The sequence below is a fragment of the Aulostomus chinensis genome, chromosome 5 (assembly GCF_037954235.1).
Source record: "Aulostomus chinensis isolate RoL2024-O1b breed Wild chromosome 5, RoL_Achi_v1.0, whole genome shotgun sequence".
Lineage (NCBI taxonomy): Eukaryota > Metazoa > Chordata > Actinopteri > Syngnathiformes > Aulostomidae > Aulostomus > Aulostomus chinensis.
This window is the reverse complement of record NC_141324.1, coordinates 3,132,930-3,150,846: the sequence shown is the minus strand read 5'-3', so window position 1 is coordinate 3,150,846 and position 17,917 is coordinate 3,132,930. Positions and strand designations below refer to the sequence as shown.

The 17,917-nt window shown below is 49.0% G+C and overlaps 1 long non-coding RNA gene and 1 pseudogene across 1 annotated transcript; both read left to right on the top strand.

The window, feature by feature from the left end:
* The first annotated feature begins 6,643 nt into the window (after positions 1–6,643).
* On the top strand, positions 6,644–11,186 carry LOC147260911 (palmitoyltransferase ZDHHC21-like; annotated as a pseudogene).
* A 3,773-nt stretch (positions 11,187–14,959) lies between these two features.
* On the top strand, positions 14,960–17,498 carry LOC147260910 (uncharacterized). Its single transcript, XR_015116037.1, has 4 exons — positions 14,960–15,535; positions 16,588–16,759; positions 16,964–17,089; positions 17,238–17,498. It is a non-coding gene; the product is annotated as an uncharacterized LOC147260910 (long non-coding RNA).
* Positions 17,499–17,917: the final 419 nt, after the last annotated feature.

Here is a 17,917-nt window from a genome sequence, read left to right as displayed (position 1 = left end):
AAAGATCCAGGAGGACGCTGGCTGCTTCCTGTTCTGCCCTCCCACCTGACATCTGGGAGAAGAGTTGATTGGAGCCTGGTTGCCCCTCCACCTGGCTGGTTCCAGGGAGGCCTCTTTATCAGCCACTCCCCTGCTTTGTTCTGGGTCTCTCTCTCTCTCTCTGGCGGCCTGCTGAGCAACATACTCTGAGAAACCACTTTGTAAGATCAACTTATTTGGAAGTGGGAGGTGGTCGGTTGAGGTTAGATTGGGGTACCCCACACCTTACATCACGTAGTCTTCTTTTGTATACCACACTAGTTTATGGGTTGGTGCCATCCTTGTACGTTTTTGACAACCTTGATGAGTTAGACGGGCAGGCCTTTTGCTACTTGTGTTTCTTGTGTCAGGAAGATTTCAGTTAGGCCTTGTTTTGATATGTTAAGTTAATTTGTTTGGCACAATCCCCTCACGGCCTACCTTCCCTCCCACTTTGTACACAACTCTTGTTCTTGTGGTCACTTCTATTTTTGTGAAATAAATAATTCTTGCACTGATAATTTTCCACTTGGCTGTTTGTGTTATTCCTTGTGTGGCCACAAGGAACGTAACAATGAGGCAGACACTGGAAATGTTCTCCCTGAAGGAAGTGAGCTGTACAAAGTGGACAAAAATGTCTGCTGAGAAAAGTTCAGCTAAAGAGAACAGCTGTAGTCAGAGGTGTTGTTCCAGTGGTGCCTGGTTCACTCCCAGTCTGAGCTGCTAATGTTAGCATGAAGCCTCCTTCTATCAAGATAAGAAACATGCTGAAGTCCATGAGTTAGCAAATGTCCACGTTAGCAGAATGTCAGCCTGAGCCAACATTAGCTTGCTGGCTAACTTGCAAAATAGCACAAGCTAGCTGAGAGCAACACTAGCTAGCTTTGGCTTCTGCATGCAGGGTGCAGCAGGGATTTCTGGCCCCATGAAGACTGATCACAATGGAACCGCACCACCAGAGACCTCCATATCACGGTCAAGAACGCCCTTTCCACCAAAGAACTCCACCAGAATGAGGGACACCAGCCACTCCTGACTGATTCCAGTTGGATGGCGTCATGTAGCTGTCACAATCACGAGAGCGCAAATCCAGACTAAACGAGCTCAGGATCAGGAAGGGAGGGCATCAGAAACAGAACATTGAGAGGTCCAAAGTAATATTGTGGCCATGAAAGTTTTTGTCTTCAGTGTCTCAACTGTGACAGAGAGCAGCTGCTGAGGCTGGCCCTAAGATCTGCTGCTATAGGCTCAGACTGCTGGGATCTCCCATGATGCACTGGGCTTCTCTCTCCTCCTCCTGTCCTCATACGTGTTCCTGACTCCTCTTCTTCTCCCCTCATCCCAGATCCTGGTGCTGGTGGAGGAGGCTCCAGACCTGAAGAGGCTCCAGCTGCCACCCGTAGCTCCACCTGCTCACGTCCTCGTCTGTCCATCAGTCTCTCCTCCTTTCTCTCTCTCTTTATCTCTGTCCCTCTCTCTCCTTCTGTCTCTCTGTCTTCCTCCATTCTCTGTCTTTGTCTCTGTCCATCAGTCTCTCCTCCTTTCTCTCCCTCTTTATCTCTGTCCCTCTCTTTCCTTCTGTCTCTGTCTACCTCCATTCTCTGTCTTTGTCTCTGTCCATCAGTCTCTCCTCCTTTCTCTCTCTTTATCTCTGTCCCTCTCTGTCCTTCTGTCTCTCTGTCTTCCTCATTCTCTGTCTTTGTCTCTGTCCTTCTCTCCTGCTCTCTCTCCGTCCCCACCGATCCTGGATCTGCTCCACCTTCCTGCTGGTAAAGGAAGGTTCTGGTGGCTGCTGTTGCAGGATGTGCTGCTGATGGAGAATTGTTGGGTGGAGGTTCATTGAAGGAGGGAGGTGCTGGACCTGCTCTACTTGGACAGAATCAGGACAGAACTTTGGTTGGGGTCTGGTGCCACACAAATAAACCTGACTTGACTTGACATGTAGATCCAGTTCCTCCTCATCCTGTAGAATTATTCAGTTCACTCATCGTGTCATTGACTTCAAATTCTGCTACCATGGTAACACTGACAACTATCGATTGGGTAGTGATTCCGCTGGGGTGGTGGAAAGCTGTGAGATCCCTGAAGCTGGTTCTATGAAGGAGTTCTTGAACTCAGTTCCAAGATGGCAGCAGTTTCACCAGTTGGTTGCTAACATGAAGTTCTGATTCCTTGCTTTGTTCCTTTGGTTGCCAGTTCGTTGGTTTCTGCTCTGCCAGATGGGTTTTCCAGTTCCTTTTGCTTCTTCTGTGACAGACATGAAGAAGTTTTCTTTTGCCTCCTCACAACCTGAGTGACTTGATTCCTTCAGGATGGAAATGTTGCCTGTCAGTGGTTGGACCAGTCAGCCAAGACTTTTGAAGAAGCCAGTCTCTTCTGTCATTCCTTCATTTCATTCATCATCAACTCAGTCTGGCTCAAACCTGGCCTGTTTCCACTTCAACCATTCACTGGTCACCAGACTGCTCTGGTTCCCACACTCACTTGCAGTGTTGGGCCTTCATATTTCGGAGGAACGTGAAATGAACGTACAGCCCTGCTGCCGAGTGAACGCGACTGTGAACGCCTTCCATCTGGTGTCTGGGAACGGTTCGCTCTCTCGTTCATCTTCGGTCAGTGGGGTACCAGATTTCAGCCTGAAAAAACTCCCTAAACACCTCTTAATGTTTCACGGAAAAAACCCCAACCTGGCAACGCAGCCACCAGCGTCGCTCCGCCGCGCACGTCACCAAAACAGAAAGCAGCATGGAGGAGGCGGCAGGAGCGGCGTGGAGTTGGAGCCCACGGACAAGACGGAACTGGACTCAACGAACCAGCAAGGATGCGTCGGACGGTCATTTGAACGAGTTAGGACAAAGTCCAGGAGGACGGCGAAAACCTTCCATTTCTGAGCAAACTTTGCCGCCGCGTTTCAGAAAGAAAAGACGCACTTGAGTCGATCCACCGCAAAGCTGAGACGGCATCTTGAGCTGAAGCAGCGGGAGCCTGTCAAGGGTTGAGCAGGTAAATACAGGAGGGAGAAGGACACAAAGTTGGAGATGAAGATGCAGGCTGCCATGAATTCATTTGTGACAAGTACATCGGGGTCTTCCAACTGGAACGTGGAGGTCTGCACTTTCAGATGGGCAGCATTCAGTAAAGTCCAAAACTGATGTGTGAGAGGTTTGATTTGAAGGAAGGACAGGGAGAAGAACACAGCAGCATCATGAAGGTTGGGCTGCTGCTCCACCCTTGAGTTGAGCTCTGGAGAATGCATGTGTGTTCGATGTGAGAGGAGAGGCAGCCGGACGCTGACACACTCAGCTGCTCCCTCCAAATGAATAGAAAAAGGCCAGTTGGAATCACAGCAGTGTAGAATTTTGGCATGAACTCCATCTGAAAACACCACTCAAGAACGCCAAGCTTTTCCTTGTGTCACACACTCTGGGATCATCTGAGTCTCACGTCCCACAGTGGGTGAAGCCTCCAGATATCAGCACACTGGAGCACATTGGCTCTGTCTGGGGTTGTCCACATGTTCCTCTTGAGATTAAAAGCTAGCATGATCCTAGAGCAATGAGCTGGGGCTCCATGTGAAGGAGGAAGTCTGACCTCTCCAGAGACACCAAGCTGGTCCATTCTGGACTTTCTGGGCCCAAACAGCACCTGTGAGAGCTGCCTCAATGTTCAGCTGAGTTCAGGGGTGTAGCAGCAGCCAAACCTTCATGGTGCTCCCTGGGTTATTTTCCCTGGCCTTCCTTCAAATCAGACCTATCACACATCAGAGGAAAGCTTCCAATCTCTCTCTCGCAGGAAGTCCTAAACATGGGGGCCGACAGGAGGGTTCCCCAGCTGAACCACCAGCATGGTGTCTGCACGTCATGGAGATTCTGGGTCCTGGTCCAGGCAATGACAAGCAGCCTGAGAAAAGAAGGTGGAGAACCTTGGAGCTGGAGAAGCAGACCTCAGTCCATAGGGTCAGGGTTCAGGTCCTTCCTGGGACACACTGTCCCCTATTTCCACAAATGTCTCCTGGTTGCTCAGCACAGCTGTGTGATCTTCTTCCAGCTCTCCGTCCTCATCCCTGCATAGACCTCAGTCCATAGGGTCAGGGTTCATGTCCTTCCTGGGACACACCGTCCCCTATTTCCACACAGGTCTCCTGGTTGCTCAGCACAGCTGTGTGATCGTCTTCCAGCTCTCCCTCCTCATCCCTGCATAGACCTCAGTCCATAGGGTCAGGGTTCAGGTCCTTCCTGGGACACACCGTCCCCTATTTCCACACAGGTCTCCTGGTTGCTCAGCACAGCTGTGTGATCATCTTCCAGCTCTCCCTCCTCATCCCTGCATAGACCTCAGTCCATAGGGTCAGGGTTCAGGTCCTTCCTGGGACACACTGTCCCCTATTTCCACACAGGTCTCCTGGTTGCTCAGCACAGCTGTGTGATCGTCTTCCAGCTCTCCCTCCTCATCCCTGCATAGACCTCAGTCCATAGGGTCAGGGTTCAGGTCCTTCCTGGGGGCTTGGTCCACCACCCTAAAGTGGTGGATCACCCGTCCCCTATTTCCACAAGTCTTCTGGTTGCCCAGCACAGCTGTGTGATGTCCTCCATCTCCTGTGTGGGAAGTTGATCACAAACCAACCCATCTCAGAAAATGAGAGGACCACGTCCCACTCCTCCCTTGAGGCGGTCGTGGTGTTTCAGCATTTTCAGCGCCCAAGAGCCGTGGAGGGAATGACTGTAAGATGAATGTGACTGTTACCTTGATGAGCTGTCTCCTGCTTCTTTGTAAACGTAGCCTTGATCAGCTCTCCCTGTTTTACAGGTGGACCAGTACGTCAGCACAAAGGGGTGTCCCCTCAGGGTGGTGATTGGCGTCCAGAAACACCGAACAGCAACCGTGCAGGTTGCAACATCGGCCTTGTCGTTGGAGGAGGATGCTGTGAGTTTGTGTTTGCAGTCAAGCTGCCTTTTTGTTGTAGGAGCGATTGCTCACAATGAGTTACAGTCCAGTCACTGTCTCTCTTGTTCCCGCGGTGGTTCGATGCATACGACCGACCCAACAGGACTCGCTCCCAGAAAATGTCTTGTCAGTCGTTTTGATTGGCAGCGCTGGAATGGGACCCCAAGGTCACAAATGACATGGGTGGACTCTGGGATATGTGCGTCCCTACAGAAATGCACAGCCTGTTCATGGCAACCCTGTCATGTATTCAGCCCTGCTCACAGATCTCTAATCCAGTGTTCATGTCACACTCTCCTTCAACAGCTACGAGGTCGACCCTTCCACCAGTCAAGAAGTCCCAAGGGCTGCAGAGACACAGGCGGCGAACAACGTCACTCCCGCCCAGAAGGGAAAAGGGGCCCGGTACATGGCACACACCACCCAAGTAGCCGAGGCCCATCACAGAAGGATGCTGCCAGAACAAAGCCTGGAGGCGGCTGAGCTGACGATGGTCCTGATTGAGGAGGTGTTTTGATCCTCATGAACACCTGCACACCACCGGTGCATCTGAGAGTCCTTCAGACAGTTGATTCATTCATTTGAGCCTGACTGTCAGCTTCTCCCCCCCAGACTGGAAAGCAGAGAAACCACTCTTACTTGCTGGGGTGTACTGTCCTCCTGCACCTCATTCTGAGTTCTTAGAAGAATTCCCTGACTTTCTGTCACAGACTCTCCAGCTGGTCCAGAACACTGCTGCCCCCCTGACTAGAACTGGTAGCAGAGACCAGGTTTTTCCTGGACTGCTTCTCTGCATGGCTCCCTGTCAAATTCAGAACAGAATTTAAAATTCTTCTTCTACCATCAAAGTCTTCAACAACCAGGCTCCTTCATCCCTGACAGAGCTCCTAGTCCCCTATGATCCAGCTAGAACCCTTCACTCCCAGGATGCAGGATTCCTGCTGGTTCCTAGAGTTCTAACAGTAGAATGGAGCCAGAGCCTTCAGCTATAAGGCTCCCCTCCTGTGGAACCGTCTCCCAGTTTCAGTCAAGGACTCAGACCCCCTCTCTGTGTTTAAGAGCAGACTTAAGACCTCCTTGTTGATCAGGCTTATAGTCAGGACTGCTTCGGCTGGCCCTTAGATCTGCTGCTATAGGCTCAGACTGCTGGGATCTCCCATGATGCACTGGGCTTCTCTCTCCTCCTCCTATCCTCATACGTGTTACTAACTCCTCTTCTTCTCCCCTCATCCCAGATCCTGGTGCTGCTGGAGGAGGCTGCAGACCTGAAGAGGCTCCAGCTGCCACCTGTAGCTCCACCTGCTCACGTCCCTGTCTGTCCATCAGTATCTCCTCCTTTCTCTCCCTCTTTATCTCTGTCCCTCTCTTTCCGTCTGTCTCTCTGTCTTCCTCCATTCTCTGTCTTTTTCTCTGTCCCCCTCTCCTTCTCTCTTTCCCCACTGATCCTGGATCTGCTCCACCTTCCTGCTTGGTAAAGGAAGGTTAAAAACAGACCAACAGACCCCAGAGCGGCAGGATCCACAACACCGTCTCCTCTTCCACAGGGCTGTGTGTTGAGCCCCCTCCTGTTCACTCTGCTGACGTACAGGTGAGGACCAGATCCAAGTCAGATTCCTGATGATGTCATCAGGGGGCTTTCCCAGTGTATTTGATCCTAGAATTCTGTCTTTGATCTCAGGACACATCAAAGAAACTGAATTCTGGCGAGTGTGTGAGAGCCTTCCAGGCTGGGCTAGAAAACCCATCTCAACCTTGTGTGCTCCAGAGGAGAAACCCCAAGCCTGTGTTGTAGCAGCAGGTAGAGCCATCAGTCCACCACCATGAAGCCCCACTTTGTCAAGGACCCTGCCGGCTGGCTGTGCTTCAGCATGCTGGTTGGAATCTGGCTGTATAACGCCATGGTCATCCCCAAGCTGGTGCTCCTTCCTCACTAGAAGGAAGCACACCTTCCAGGGGCGGTCCTTGTTGGTGAGTGTCTCTGACTGCTAGCGTTCCACTTTGTCATCACATCAGAAACCTCAGAATGACACGTTGTTTCTTCTTCTGCAGCTTATTTTATTGCATCGGCCCTCTGTGTGGCAGCCCTGGTACGAGCCTCAGATCCTGGCCGTCCACCTGTGGACCCTCATCCCTCCCTCTGGTGAGGACGCAGACAAGATGGCCTCTTAGTTCCTCTCCTCCATGTGTTCCATGCGTACATGTCATTGTTTCATTCATCAGTCTTTCTTTTCAAGGTTCATATGCTTGTGGTTCAGCTCACCAAGTGGCACCGTTAGGAGTCTCTGTCACTGCGTTATTGGAAATGTGGTAAAATGAAGCCTCCTGGACTGGTCAGCAGACCAAAGTCCTCCTTGAATGCTACATGAGTGTGTGACCACGTCAGCTTGAGCCAGAACCACCACAACGCCGCTGATCGCTCTCTCTCTTTGTGCCACAGAGCAACAGCACTGGACGCTGTGCAGGAAATGTGAGGCAATGAGGCCTAAAAGGTCCCACCACTGCAGCGTTTTGGCCACTGGGTACTCAGGATGGACCAGCACTGTCCCTGGTGAGGACACACACACACACACACACACACACGCTGGTCAACAGCGTTCCAAACACAAACGTATCAAAAGCTTCAGATTCAGCAGGTTGGGTCCTGTCAACACAACAAAGGTGGATGATGTCATCTCAAGGGTTCATTGTCCTCCAGGATCAACAACTGTGTAGGAGAGGACAACCACTGGCTCTTCCTGCAGCTCTGCCTCTACGCGCTGGTCCTCAGTCTCCTCACGCTGCTGCTGCTGCTCTTCTGCCACAGCTTCTATTTCCAGCCAGTAGCCACACCAGACCAGGTACATGCAGCAGGAAAGACCTCAGGTCAACAGGTTCTGCTGACCAGATGTGTTCAGAAGCTACCGGCGGCGTTTGAGACGTGAAATGTGCACGTCAGGGTTAGTCTTCCTGATGTTTTCTGTTTTCCAAACCAGGAGACGTTCATGAAGTGGGTCAGCTGAGAGCCTCAGGAGTCCTGAGCGTCCTCGTGTTGGCTGGCATCAGCGTCCTGTCCTGCATCCAGATGTCAGGCATCCTCTCTGAGTCCTGCCTACTCACCTCCAGACTTCTGTTCCCTCTTCAGCTGAACGTTCCTGCTCGTTTGTGTTGTGCGTTTTCCTCCTAAAGAAACAACTTTGTGGTGGCGTTTATTTTGTAAGATGACGTCTCATCTTCCACTGTCCTTTACCCCCAACAGGACACGACCATGATTGAGAGAGCGGCTCAGCTCCCAGGTGACGGTGAGTGTGTTGACCTCTTGAGACCTTTTGGACTGTAGAATTGGTTGAAAGCAGTTTCCAGTGCAGGGCGACAGGGTTCCACTGTGGAACGGTTCTATTTGATCTCTTATTGGGAGTTCCACTGCAGAAACCCACCGTGGAATCCTTCTAAACAGGAGTAACAGAGAGTGAGTCCTGTCACTTCTGGTTTGATATGCTAAGCTAAGCTACCTAGCTGCTAGCTACAGATGACACAGCCTGATAACAAAGCATCTCATTGTCTCCAGTTCTCCTGCCCCACCTTCTCAAGTGAGGATTTCAATGTTTTCCTTCCAGCTCTGTCACGGGAGGTCCTGGCAGTTTGCTCTCTCAGGTTTGTGGAACTCTCTGGAAAGTCCTGTGGCTTGTCCCTGTGACACGGAGACAGACGCTCCAAGCCAGACACCATGACTTCCCCATGGTATAGGAGGGATTACAAAATGAAGAGAAACATTGACCAGTGGTTCGTTCAGGACTTTCTTTATTGGAGTCCAAAATGTCATCAGGGCTCTCCTTTATTTAGCAGAAAACTCCTGTGTGCGACTCTCCAATTTGATATTCTGGGATTTTCTGTGTTGGTGTTGCCTGATCACCAAAATCTCATCAATATTTGGATCATTGCTCCTATGGACGGGAGATTGCTCATCAAGTCATCAACAAAGGCCCCAGCACAGGAAGACCAAGAGTCTCCTGAGGTCCTCTGAGTCCCCAGCCTCAGGAATCCCAAGCTAGCAGCTCCTCAGACTGGAGCCCAGATAAAAGCCTCCCAGAGTTCTAGTAGCAGACACGTCTCTACATCAACGCTCAGAGGAGACGGCGCCAATCAGGCCTTTGGAGTCAAACAGCTGCTAAGAAACCACTGCTAAGGAAGAGCAGCAGGCAGGACATTGGTTTGGACCAAGACATTCAAGGAGGGGACATCAGACCAGAGGACATCTGGGCTTTGGTCTGATGAGTCCACATGGGAGATCTTTGGTTCCACCGCCGTGGCTTTGTGGACACAGAGAAGATTCACAGAGGTCTCTCCATGCAGGGTTCCATGAGCCACATGGAGGCCTCTCCTGTCCTCTCCTCTCCTCTCCTCTCCTCTCCTCTCCTCTCCTTTCCTCTCCTCCCCTCTCCTCTCCTCTCCTCTCCTCTCCTCTCCTCTCCTCTCCTTTTTACCTGTCAAAGGTTTTCTCAGGAGTTTCTCCTCAGTCCATGTGAGGCTCTAAGACCAGAGGATGTTGTTATGATGCCATGTAAGGCCCTGAAGAAAAACTGCTGGTAAAACAGGCTCCACCAATCAAACTGCTGGTAAAAACAGGCTCCACCAATCAAACTCTCTGTTGAAAACAGGCTCCGCCAATCAAACAGCTGGTGAAAACAGGCTCCGCCAATCAAACTCTCTGGTGAAAACAGGCTCCGCCAATCAAACTCTCTGGTGAAAACAGGCTCCGCCAATCAAACTGCTGGTGAAAACAGGCTCCACCAATCAAACTGCTGGTGAAAACAGGCTCCGCCAATCAAACTGCTGGTGAAAACAGGCTCCACCAATCAAGCTCTCTGGTGAAAACAGGCTCCACCAATCAAACTGCTGGTGAAAACAGGCTCCGCCAATCAAACTCTCTGGTGAAAACAGGCTCCGCCAATCAAACTGCTGGTAAAACAGGTTCCGCCAATCAAACTCTCTGGTGAAAACAGGCTCCACCAATCAAACTGCTGGTGAAAACAGGCTCCGCCAATCACACTCTCTGGTGAAAACAGGCTCCGCCAATCAAACTGCTGGTGAAAACAGGCTCCACCAATCAAGCTCTCTGGTGAAAACAGGCTCCGCCAATCAAACTGCTGGTGAAAACAGGCTCCGCCAATCAAACTGCTGGTGAAAACAGGCTCCGCCAATCAAACTGCTGGTGAAAACTGGCTCCACCAATCAAACTCTCTGGTGAAAACAGGCTCCACCAATCAAACAGCTGGTGAAAACAGGCTCGACCAGTCAAACTGTCTGGTGAAAACAGGCTCCGCCAATCAAACTCTCTGGTGAAAACAGGCTCCACCAATCAAACCGCTGGTGAAAACAGGCTCCGCCAATCAAACTGCTGGTGAAAACAGGCTCCGCCAATCAAACTCTCTGGTGAAAACAGGCTCCACCAATCAAACTGCTGGTGAAAACAGGCTCCGCCAATCAAACTGCTGGTAAAACAGGTTCCGCCAATCAAATTCTCTGGTGAAAACAGGCTCCACCAATCAAACTCTCTGGTGAAAACAGGCTCCGCCAATCAAACTCTCTGGTGAAAACAGGCTCCGCCAATCAAACTGCTGGTGAAAACAGGCTCCACCAATCAAACTGCTGGTGAAAACAGGCTCCGCCAATCAAACTCTCTGGTGAAAACAGGCTCCGCCAATCAAACTCTCTGGTGAAAACAGGCTCCGCCAATCAAACTGCTGGTGAAAACAGGCTCCGCCAATCAAACTGCTGGTGAAAACAGGCTCCGCCAATCAAACTCTCTGGTGAAAAAAGGCTCCGCCAATCAAACTGCTGGTGAAAACAGGCTCCACCAATCAAACTGCTGGTGAAAACAGGCTCCACCAATCAAACCGCTGGTGAAAACAGGCTCCGCCAATCAAACTCTCTGGTGAAAACAGGCTCCACCAATCAAACCGCTGGTGAAAACGGGCTCCACCAATCAAACTCTCTGGTGAAAACAGGCTCCGCCAATCAAACTCTCTGGTGAAAACAGGCTCCACCAATCAAACTGCCTCAACTCAACAAGGTTTTTGACGGAAGTTCTGTTTCTCTTCCAGCCAAATTCAGACGTGGCCAACCAACTCAGCAGCAGCTGGACAGATGTGTGGAGAGCCTGAGATGGGAACAAACAAACCCAAATAGGAAACGCTGCTGAAGCTGTGGACGCCACCCCATAAAGAGGACATGTCCACCAAGAAGGAGCTCATCAAGAGTGTGATGAAGCCCAGGTGGAGGGGCCTTTCCATCAAAGACTTTGACGGAGACAAAGGAAAAGGTAGGCCATGGGATTTTCTTTGGAAGGAGAGAAAATGTCTCCACATCGAGAGCATCTGAACAATTGTGGCTACATTTTACCAGCACCCAGAGCAGCCTGCAATGTTTCATGGCTCCTAACGTTTGACTCCAAGTTTCATCTTCTCTTGTGTACAGGGGTGATGGCAAATGGCAGATTTCTCCAAGGGGAGATGGTGTGTGACACCACGGCAGAGTCACCCAGCTTCAGAAGGGAGAACCATGTTGGGCTCATGAAGACAGGAGGTGTGTTTGGCCCTGAGCTGAAGCTGACGCTTGAATTTCATGGAGGAGTTCTAATAGCCGTGGTCTGTGCTTTCATGCCTTTATTTGGACACTCAAGAATGGAAAGCTTTTATTTTGAAATGATCCTGAAGTCACTCCACATCCTAGTTTGACTCAGTGGTCTGTGCTGTCTTCAGAACAGGCCCAGAACACCCACTCAACATGTGGAGTGTGTGGATGTGGGACACCAATCAGAGATGTTGATTGTAAAGCTGTCGAAACTGCAGGAGGGAATATCCATTCAAACCTTTATTGCCACGAGAGGCTAGCGGCACACTGGGGAGGCAGAAACAGCACAGGAACAACGCAGTCCATTCACTTCCTCATAGGCTGCTCTCTTGCGCCCTCTACAGGGTCAAACTAGTTCTAGTTCTTCCAAGTTCCCACATCCTTCCCCTTCAGCGAGCTCTATATATTCCCAAAAGGAAACAAAACCAGAACAAACAAGATTTTGGAGGAAGGTGCTGGACCTCCACCGCTCTGGCTGGGCTGCTAGGAGGCTCCGCCCCCGTGAGCAGGCAACGCTTTTGCTGTCCTCTCCTCTTTTTCCTCACACACACGCGCACACACACACACACACACACACACACACACGCTTGCCCAGCTCCCATCCACACAATCACCATCACAGTCACCTCCTTCCCACACTCAGACATTCTCCTCCTTTGACAATCAACCAGGAGAACTGCTGGACTGTGTGTGTGTTGACCTCTGACCTCCAGGTCAGACACCAGGACAATCAGTGCACTGTGGAATGCTTCTTACGCTGTATTGGTCTGAAGAGCGTCCGTATTGTAAATATTTCCTCATGGCCATGTTTTTCCATCCTGGTAATCTTGTCACTGTCTCATATTTATGGATTCACAATTATAAAGTACGGTGCCACTTGAACTTCTTTGTGTTCAGCCTTGTCCTTCTGCACTCCTTGAGTGAATCCAGTCTTCTGAGCCTCGCCAAATCTCAGTTCCTTTTTCCTCCTACTTTGGGACCTCTTATTGACCCACTGGTGACACATTGGTGCTAAATTCAGTGTCATGTCCCACTGTAACAGAGGGTGCTGTTGTCCACCTTAGTCCCTCCCAAACTGATCATTTCATCCATAGAGCAGCAGGCACCTTAGCAACAACTCTGGACTCTGCTGGCCCCCTAAAGTAGAAAACTATGAACCCAAGGAAACAAGCACCTTGGTACGGTTGTGGAACCTGACAGCTTCAACAAGAAACCCAGAAACTGGAGAGAAGATGGCGCTGCTCCAAACTGGAGGAGTCACATGGAGTCTGGCAAGATGGCCTTAGAACCTAGAAGAAAGCCCCTGGTAGAACCAGAGCAGCCGACTACTCAGCACTAATAGAGTAACTCAAGAACAACCCAGGTTCCTCTTCAGTACTGGAGCCAGACTACTGAACCAAGTAGTCCTGTTTCCCTGGGCAGCAAAGAGTTCATGGACTTCTTTAACGACAAAATTCTCCTGATTAGAGAGAAACTTCTTCTCCTGCTGCCATCAGCTGACAACATGGCCCCTAGAACCCAGAACCTTAGAGGCAGCTGGAGGACCAGACACACACTTGGATAGTTTTTCTCCCATCAGCCTTCATGAGCTCAGTTCAATAATGTCCTCCTCTAAACCTCCACCTGTCTCCTGGACCCCATCCCAACTAAGCTGCTCCAAGACTCTCTCCCCTCGTTAGCCCCTCCCTCTTAGATATGATCAATGTGGCGCTGGTATCTGGTTCCGTCCCTCAGTCCTTTAAAGTAGCAGGAATGAAACCCTCCTCAAAAACAAGCCTGGATCCAGAAGTTCTACCAACTACAGACCAACATCACATCTTCCTTTTCTCTCCAAGGTTCTGGAGAAAGCAGTTGCTAAACAGCTCTGGGACTTCTCCACAGCAACAGCTGATTGGAGGATTCAGTCAGGTTCCAGGTTCATCCTAGCACAGAAACAGAACTAGTCAAAGGTACCAGTGACCTCCTGCTGGTACCAGATGAGGGACTGGTCTCTGTGCTGGTCTGATTTAGATCTCAGTGCAGCTTTGATACCATTGACCACCATATCCTTCTACAGGGACTGGAACCTGTCACTGGTATGAAAGGAACCACACTAAACTGGTTCAAGTCATATTTACTGGGTAATCTCAGTTGGTACCAGTTAATGATGGTTCCTCTGAGACCACTACAGTCAGTTCTGGTGTTCCTCAAGGGTCTGTGCTTGGACCAGTCCTCTTCACCCTGTACCTGCTTCCTCAGGTCACATGATCAGGAAACTCTTCATTAATGTTCACTGCTATGCAGACGACACTCAGCTGAACTCATCAATGATCCACATGGAACAAACCAGCTGACTGAACTGGAGGCCTGTCTGAAGGACAGGAAACATGGAGGACCATCATTTCCTTTATTAAACTCTGATAAACTGAAGTTCTGGTGCTGGGCCCAAACACCTGAGGACCACCTGATCTGATGAGACAGGTACCCTGGATGGCACCACCCTGGCCCCCAGCACCACTGTAAGGAACCTAGGAGTTCTCTTTGACCAGGACCCTTCAACTCCCACATTCAACAAATCTCCAGGACGCCTTCTTCCATCTACGTAACATCGCTAAGATCAGACACATCCTGGCTCAAGAAGATGCAGAAAAACTAGTCCCTGCTTTTGTCACTTCCAGGCTGGATTACTGCTCCTCCCTCCTACCAGGCTGGACTAATAAGTCCCTAAAGACTCTCCAGCTGGTCCAGAACGCTGCTGCCACGTGTTGACTAGAACTGGTAGCAGAGACCAGGTCTCTCCTGGACCAGAGGAAAAACTGGGGAGTAATTTTCCCAGAGTAATTATTTTAGAGTTATTATTTTCCTCTTCAGTAGTCGTATCTACTCATTTGGAGTCATAAATATCTCCTGTGACCAATAGAGTGAGAGCAATTTTCCAGAAGAATTTCTATTGGAGTAATACAGCAAGGCCCCGCCTACTATGTCCAGGTTTTTGAATTCTAAAGGCGCCATTGTCTCAGCCCGCACTTCTCCGCATCGGCATTACTCGGCACTCGCAGAGTCTGCAGACGGGACCACAATAATACCGTACATTGGACTTCATATTTTTCCTCACTTTGATGGATCAGAAACCAGGTCAGACTATTATTGTTTAACTTAGTAAACAGCAATGTTTGTTACTGATTTGCAACTTTTCAGCTGGCCACAGCTACTTACCCACAGACGTTAGCATGTTTGCTAGCACCAGGAGTACTACTAATTATTAGGAACAGTATTGGCAAGGCTATGTCATGCATATTCATTCGTGTATTTACAAGGGAGGGATGGTTCACATTAAAAATCAATATGTCGGTTTTCACATTCATGTGAATCGTCCAGAATTAACCCTGAAGCTCGTTTCCATCTGCAGCCCCTGAGCAGGCTTTTTGTGGTCATAAAACTATCCATACAAAAACTGACATCGATAAACTATGCAACAAGACAAGTAGACATCGTACAGGAGACGGAACAATTGTTCGACGTTTTAATGGTGGCCGCACTCGCCGAGACACGTGTGTTTGACTCTGAACAGAGTGATTTGGTTTGCTTGTCCTTCATATCTCGTCCGCCGTACATCTACAAAACGCTGAATTTTCGAATCATATAATGTCAAATCATATAGTCAATGCCTGAACTGTTGTGCCCGATGTCGGTGGTTTTCAACAAGTAGTCCGGGGACCCCCAGTTGTCCTTGAGCGAATTCCAGGTGGTCCCCAGCTAAATGGAGAGTTGCTAACCCAAACTGACCCTTCTAGATTCTTTAGCTCTTGACCCTTCTAGATCTTTAACTCTTGAGGTTTTATTGCACAACCAAGAGTCCACTTGTGTTATATTGTATCTCTTTATTTGCCTCAAAGGATGCAAGCTGTCAGGGTGAAGTGTCTCCACAGGCAGAAGTCCATTTGCTATGAAGGGCAACTGACCTTCAATTCATTTTTGGAGTGTGGTGAGTGAAACAAATTGCACATGGAATAGAATTGTCATCTACCAAATAGTGTATTTTGACTGCAGCCCCCATCTATAAATATGTTGTTCCAGGGGCCCTGAGAAAGATTTGAGTTGAAAATGTTTGCTTTAAAAAATTATATTTAGACAAATATTTGCACAAATTTTAATGCTTTTTCAAAAATGGCAGTTGTACGAGCTCACAAAACAGCACTCAGTGGTGCACTACAAGCTTGTATATCTGCTAATATTGATATTCAAACAGTTTTCTGAAAAGAACAACAAAAAAGTCTTATGTTTTTGTATCAGTGGCGCTCAATATTTCATGTCAAGGATCCCCCAAAATTATATGTCTTTGGCCGCAGACCCCCATCTGAATATCTGTTGTTTCAGGGACAGAAGCAAAGATTTGTGTTACAAATGTTGACTGTGAAAGATTTTAGGCACCTTTTCAAGATTCTTGAAAAAATATCAGATCTGCAAGCTCATAGTGCACTACTCGGGGGCAGACTTTGCGCTTGTAGATCTTCTATTTTTCAACAGTTAAAGCATGACGCTATAATGCTTAAAACACCAAGAGGTGTTCCCGCCCAAAATGGGTTAATGGTTAAAGTGGTTTGAATTATAGTGACACAGATGCATGGCCTTTAATAATAATAAAATAAATACATTGCAGTCAGATTCATCAATGTTGTGCAATCTTGTTTTGTCTGCAGTTTCCAAGAAATTTGCAATTCCAATCTTGGATTTAAAAGTCTATGACGATCTGAACACTGAGGTTGATGAGTAGGCGTTTACGTTTCTTGTGAATAAACCACACCTGGGTGTGCTTGAGGTGCGTTTACCTCAAGGCTCACATCCTGAAGGTGTGGCACTTATTACTCGGAGTCATATAATGCACACAGTCCTTGCTAACCTAGAATGTGAAGTATTTTTGCACTTCAAAATGCTCTTTGTTTCAAAACACCCAATGTAATGCAACATGGATCCATCCTCATCGAACATAATCTTTTTCCATTCTACGTGTTGCAAATGATCCCCTCTTGCTGATAGTATCACACCTGGACTGCTAGATTCAGCAAGCCCCTCAAGCCACTCCATTGCCAGCTCCAGAAGCTCCTTTCTCAGCTCCAGTGTGGAAAACGAGGGGGACTCTGATGACGTCATCATTTTGCAGCCAAGTCCTGCCCGAAGTAACAGAGCTGACCAGACTCGTCTCGCTCAGGTGAGCCTTGATGACTGTTTGAAATCGAGATGCTGATTCTGATAAGGGGGAAAAGCCCATGTACAGTTTTGAAGTAAAGGGGGGATGGTGGCCACTCACTTATTCTCGTGCCTTCATATTGTCATTGTGACTCAGCCCCCTTCGTGTTGCAACCTGAGATTGACAGAATAGTCGTTTACCTTCTCCCACTTCGATGATTGAAAGGATTCTGAAGGAGAAACCTGGAGGGGAGAGGATCATGAATGAGCATGCTCAGACAAAAAGTCTGACAGATTCTCGGAGACGTGACATGGTGAAGATACTGGTGGCACACATGGCCAGTGAACATGGGTATGACGGCATGATGAACATGAGCACCCAATGTACACTTTTTGTTTTAATTGGTGCAGACCAAGAGCCTTTTTTTGCAGAAGGCATCAGGAAACAATACTTTTGTTTGTATCTTGTGTGTGTGTGTGTGTGTGTGTGTACCCTGTAGGGCAAGTCCTTCAAGGCGTGTCAAAGAGGAATGTGCAATGGGCATCACTGCCTTGTTCCCTTATCTGGCAGACCCCCAGGGCAATTTGGGCCATGTAAGTAGATAAAACAAGTCTGTAATTGCTCAAAATAGGACTGTTGAGTGCATTGTAAACAACATATTATTGAACATTTCTGGATGCTGAGCTTTCTCCTAGTTCAGCACTGCAGATGTCAGAGCCTTTGACTCCTAGTTCAGCACTGCAGATGTCAGAGCCTTTGACTCCTAGTTCAGCACTGCAGATGTCAGAGCCTTTGACTCCTAGTTCAGCACTGCAGATGTCAGAGCCTTTGACTCCTAGTTCAGCACTGCAGATGTCAGAGCCTTTGACTCCTAGTTCAGCACTGCAGATGTCAGAGCCTTTGACTCCTAGTTCAGCACTGCAGATGTCAGAGCCTTTGACTCCTAGTTCAGCACTGCAGATGTCAGAGCCTTTGACTCCTAGTTCAGCACTGCAGATGTCAGAGCCTTTGACTCCTAGTTCAGCACTGCAGATGTCAGAGCCTTTGACTCCTAGTTCAGCACTGCAGATGTCAGAGCCTTTGACTCCTAGTTCAGCACTGCAGATGTCAGACCCTTTGACCTTGATTTTAGCAGTTCTTCAAGAAGGGTGCGTGTTTTTTCATTTTAAGGAGAAAATA